The sequence below is a fragment of the Mustelus asterias genome, unplaced genomic scaffold (assembly GCF_964213995.1).
Source record: "Mustelus asterias unplaced genomic scaffold, sMusAst1.hap1.1 HAP1_SCAFFOLD_755, whole genome shotgun sequence".
NCBI lineage: Eukaryota > Metazoa > Chordata > Chondrichthyes > Carcharhiniformes > Triakidae > Mustelus > Mustelus asterias.
Window position 1 is genome coordinate 82,280 of NW_027590703.1, and position 6,000 is coordinate 88,279.

Here is a 6,000-nt window from a genome sequence, read left to right on the forward strand (position 1 = left end):
ACAGCGCAGAACAGGCCCTTCGGCCCACGATGTTGCACCGACCAGTTAAAAAAAAACTGTGACCCTCCAACCTAAACCAATTTCTTTTCGTCCATGAACCTATCTACGGATCTCTTAAACGCCCCCAAACTAGGCGCATTTACTACTGATGCTGGCAGGGCATTCCAATCCCTCACCACCCTCTGGGTAAAGAACCTACCCCTGACATCGGTTCTATAACTACCCCCCCTCAATTTAAAGCCATGCCCCCTCGTGCTGGATTTCTCCATCAGAGGAAAAAGGCTATCACTATCCACCCTATCTAAACCTCTAATCATCTTATATGTTTCAATAAGATCCCCTCTTAGCCGCCGCCTTTCCAGCGAAAACAATCCCAAATCCCTCAGCCTCTCCTCATAGGATCTCCCCTCCATACCAGGCAACATCCTGGTAAACCTCCTCTGCACCCTCTCCAAAGCCTCCACATCCTTCCTGTAATGTGGGGACCAGAACTGCACACAGTACTCCAAGTGCGACCGCACCAGAGTTGTGTACAGTTGCAACATAACGCTACGACTCCTAAATTCAATCCCCCTACCAATAAACGCCAAGACACCATATGCCTTCTTAACAACCTTAACTACTTGATTCCCAACTTTCAGGGATCTATGCACACATACACCTAGATCCCTCTGCTCCTCCACACTATTCAAAGTCCTCCCGTTAGCCCTATACTCAACACATCTGTTATTCCTACCAAAGTGAATTACCTCACACTTCTCCGCATTAAACTCCATCCGCCACCTCTCGGCCCAACTTTGCAACCTGTCTAAGTCTTCCTGCAAACTACGACACCCTTCCTCACTGTCTACCACACCACCGACTTTGGTGTCATCAGCAAATTTGCTAATCCACCCAACTATACCCTCATCCAGATCATAGGAAATGGCGGCGCCCGTGGATCGCACGTGGCTGAAGACATCGACGAGGCCGGAGACGAGGAGATGGATCCTGGGGAGTCACACGCAGCACTGCTGGGCCTGGAAGGGGTCTTCGCTCGGCACACCTTTGCATAGTGCCCTTTCTTTCCACAGGCAGAGCAAAACACCGTCCTGGCCGGACATCTTTGGCGAGGATGCTTCGCCAAACCGCAGAAATAGCACCGTGGGCCTCCAGGAGCTGCCGCAGCCGTCAGGTCTGAAGTTGGGAGCATCATCGCGCAGTTCCAAGGAGCCGCCGAGTACAGTTGAGGCGGTGGCTGTACTTGCCACGATGTTCCCGCGTGGTCGGTGGGGTAGGTTTCGAGACTTCTGGAGGCCGTTTCCATCGCATCAGCCAATTCCACCGTCTTAGCCAGGTCCAAGTTACCTTGCTCTAGCAGGGCCGCAGGCGAATATAGGATGAGCCGATTCCCGCCACGAACGCTTCCTGAATAAGGTCGTTGGTGCATTGAGTAGCCGACACCTCCTTGCAATTGCAGGCTCTGGCTAGCTGTTGAAGTTCGCGCAGGTACTGTCCCGTAGTTTCGCCGGGCTGCCGCCGTCGAGTGGCTAGTAGGTGACGAGCATGAATTTCGTTCGGCTGTTTATTGTACAGCTTCTTGAGTAATTCGATGGCCGCTTTGTAATTTTGGGAATCGCGAATTGTTGCATACACAGTGTCGCTCACCCTGGCGTGGAGGATCCGCAATCTGTCGGCGTCGGACTGGACTGCTATCGAGGCGTCGATGTAATCCTCGAAGCACTTCAACCAATGGTCGAAAGTATTCGACGCCCCAGCGGCACGCAGATCCAAGGTTAGCCGATCGGGTTGCAGCATCTGCTCCATTTTTTTTTCGAACAAAATTTTCAGTATTTTGTTGTGAATAAAATTGATGCGCGATTGATTCACACGGGAGGCTAGGACGTACCCGGGAATAAAGGCTTTTATTCACAACAACATTGGAGCACACTACTTAAAAATATTATCCCAGACTAAGGGCTACTAGGAAGTAGCAGTGACCTTTCTACTCCTGTAAGAAGGCGGAGCCGAACGGAGTGTACCACATAAACACTAATAACAGGTGGAACACCCCAACCCTAACCCCAACAGTAACAAGAGTAACATATGTACAAGTACCCATAGTGGTAACCATCTATGGTTCACCACAGTTACATAAATCCAACATCCCGGTTGAGGCCGTCCTCATGTGTGCGGAACTTGGCTATCAGTTTCTGCTCAGCGACTCTGCGCTGTCGTGTGTCGTGAAGGCCGCCTTGGAGAACGCTTACCCGAAGATCAGAGGCCGAATGCCCGTGACCGCTGAAGTGCTCCCCAACAGGAAGAGAACAGTCTTGCCTGGTGATTGTCGAGCGGTGTTCATTCATCCGTTGGCGCAGCGTCTGCATGGTCTCCCCAATGTACCATGCCTCAGGACATCCCCTACAGCCCATCAAACACTCCCAGGACAGGGACAGCACGGGGTTAGATACAGAGTAAAGCTCCCTCTACACTGTCCCCATCAAACACTCCCAGGACAGGGACAGCACGGGGTTAGATACAGAGTAAAACTCCCTCCACACTGTCCCCATCAAACACTCCCAGGACAGGTACAGCACGGGGTTAGATACAGAGTAAAGCTCCCTCTACACTGTCCCCCTTCAAACACTCCCAGGACAGGTACAACACGGGGTTCGATCAAGATTAAAGCTCCCTCTACACTGTCCCCATCAAACACTCCCAGGACAGGTACAGGACGGGGTTAGGTACAGAGTGACGCTCCCTCTACACTCTCCCCATCAAACACTCCCAGGACAGGTACAGCACGGGGTTGGATACAGAGTAAAGCTCCCTCTACACTGTCCCCCATCAAACACTCCCAGGACAGGTACAGCACGGGGTTAGATCAAGATTAAAGCTCCCTCTACATTGTCCCCATCAAAAACTCCCACGACAGGAACGGCACGGGGTTAGATACAGAGTAAAGCTCCCTCTACACTGTCCCCATCAAACACTCCCAGGACAGGTACAGCACGGGGTTAGATACAGTGTAAAGCTCCTTCTACACTGTCCCCATCAAACACCCCCAGGACAGGTACAGCACGGGGTTAGATACAGAGTAAAGCTCCCTCTACACTGTCCCCATCAAACACTCCCAGGACAGGGACAGCACGGGGTTAGATACAGAGTAAAGCTCCCTCTACACTGTCCCCATCAAACACTCCCAGGACAGATACAGCACGGGGTTAGATACAGAGTAAAGCTCCCTCTGCACTGTCCCCATCAAACACTCCCAGGACAGGTACAGCACGGGGTTAGATACAGAGTAAAGCTCCCTCTACACTGTCCCCATCAAACACTCCCAGGACTGGTACAGCACGGGGTTAGATACAGAGTAAAGTTCCCTCTACACTGTCCCCATCAAACACTCCCAGGAAAGGTACAGCACGGGGTTAGATACAGAGTAAAGCTCCCTCTACACTGTCCCCATCAAACACTCCCAGGACAGGTACAGCACGGGGTTAGATACAGAGTAAAGCTCCCTCTACACTGTCCCCATCAAACACTCCCAGGACAGGTACAGCACGGGGTTCGATACAGAGTAAAGCTCCCTCTACACTGTCCCCATCAAACACTCCCAGGACAGATACAGCACGGGGTTAGATACAGAGTAAAGCTCCCTCTACACTTTCCCTATCAAACACTCCCAGGACAGATACAGCACGGGGTTAGATACAGAGTAAAGCTCCCACAACACTGTCTCCATGAGACACTCCCAGGACAGGGATAGCATGGGGTTAGATACAGAGTAAAGCTCCCTCTACACTGTCCCCATCAAACACTCCCAGGACAGGTACAGCACGGGGTTAGATACAGAGTAAAGCTCCCTCTACACTGTCCCCATCAAACACTCCCAGGACAGGTACAGCACGGGGTTAGATACAGAGTAAAGCTCCCTCTACACTGTCCCCATCAAACACTCCCAGGACAGGTACAGCACGGGGTTAGATACAGAGTAAAGCTCCCTCTACACTAACCCCATCAAACACTCCCAGGACAGGTACAGCACGGGGTTAGATACAGAGTAAAGCTCCCTCTGCACTGTCCCCCATCAAACACTCCCAGGACAGGTACAGCACGGGGTTAGATACAGAGTAAAGCTGCCTCGACACTGTCCCCACCAAACACTCCCAGGACACGTACAGCACGGGGTTAGATACAGAGTAAAGCTCCCTCTACACTGTCCCCATCAAGCACTCCCAGGACAGGTACAACACGGGGTTAGATACAGAGTAAAGCTCCCTCTACACTGTCCCCATCAAACACTCCCAGGAGAGGTACAGCATGGGGTTAGATACAGAGTAAAGCTCCCTCTACTCTGTCCCCATCAAACACTCCCAGCACAGGTGCAGCATGGGGTTAGATACAGAGTAAAGCTCCCTCTACACTGTCCCCATCAAACACTCCCAGGACAGGTACAGCACGGGGTTAGATACAGAGTAAAGCTCCCTCTTCACCGTCCCCCATCAAACACTCACAGGACAGGTACAGCACGGGGTTAGATACAGTGTAAAGCTCCTTCTACACTGTCCCCATCAAACACCCCCAGGACAGGTAGAGCACGGGGTTAGATACAGAGTAAAGCTCCCTCTACACTGTCCCCCAACAAACACTCCCAGGACAGGTACAGCACGGGGTTAGATACAGAGTAAAGCTCCCTCTCCACTGTCCCCATCAAACACTCCCAGGACAGGTACAGCACGGGGTTAGATACAGAGTGACGCTCCCTCTACACTGTCCCCATCAAACACCCCCAGGACAAGTACAGCACGTGTTAAGATACAGAGTAAAGCTCCCTCTACACTGTCCCCCAACAAACACTCCCAGGACAGATACAGCACGGGGTTAGATACAGAGTAAAGCTCCCTCTATACTGTCCCCATCAAACACTCCCAGGACAGATACAGCACGGGGTTAGATACAGAGTAAAGCTCCCTCTACACTGTCCCCATCAAACACCCCCAGGACAGGTACAGCACGGGGTTAGATACAGAGTAAAGCTCCCTCTACACTGTCCCCATCAAACACTCCCAGGACAGGTACAGCACGGGGTTAGATACAGAGTAAAGCTCCCTCTACACTGTCCCCATCAAACACTCCCAGGACAGGTACAGCACGGGGTTAGATACAGAGTAAAGCTCCCTCTACACTGTCCCCATCAAACACTCCCAGGACAGATACAGCACGGGGTTAGATACAGAGTAAAGCTCCCTCTGCCCTGTCCCCATCAAACACTCCCAGGACAGGTACAGCACGGGGTTAGATACAGAGTAAAGCTCCCTCTACACTGTCCCCATCAAACACTCCCAGGACTGGTACAGCACGGGGTTAGATACAGAGTAAAGTTCCCTCTACACTGTCCCCATCAAACACTCCCAGGAAAGGTACAGCACGGGGTTAGATACAGAGTAAAGCTCCCTCTACACTGTCCCCATCAAACACTCCCAGGACAGATACAGCACGGGGTTAGATACAGAGTAAAGCTCCCTCTACACTGTCCCCATCAAACACTCCCAGGACAGGTACAGCACGGGGTTCGATACAGAGTAAAGCTCCCTCTACACTGTCCCCATCAAACACTCCCAGGACAGATACAGCACGGGGTTAGATACAGAGTAAAGCTCCCTCTCCACTTTCCCTATCAAACACTCCCAGGACAGATACAGCACGGGGTTAGATACAGAATAAAGCTCCCTCTACACTGTCCCCATCAAACACTCCCAGGACAGGTACAGCACGGGGTTAGATACAGAGTAAAGCTCCCTCTACACTGTCCCCATCAAACACTCCCAGGACAGGTACAGCACGGGGTTAGATACAGAGTAAAGCTCCCTCTACACTGTCCCCATCAAACACTCCCAGGACAGGTACAGCACGGGGTTAGATACAGAGTAAAGCTCCCTCTACACTGTCCCCCATCAAACACTCCCAGGACAGGTACAGCACGGGGTTAGATACAGAGTAAAGCTCCCTCTACACTGT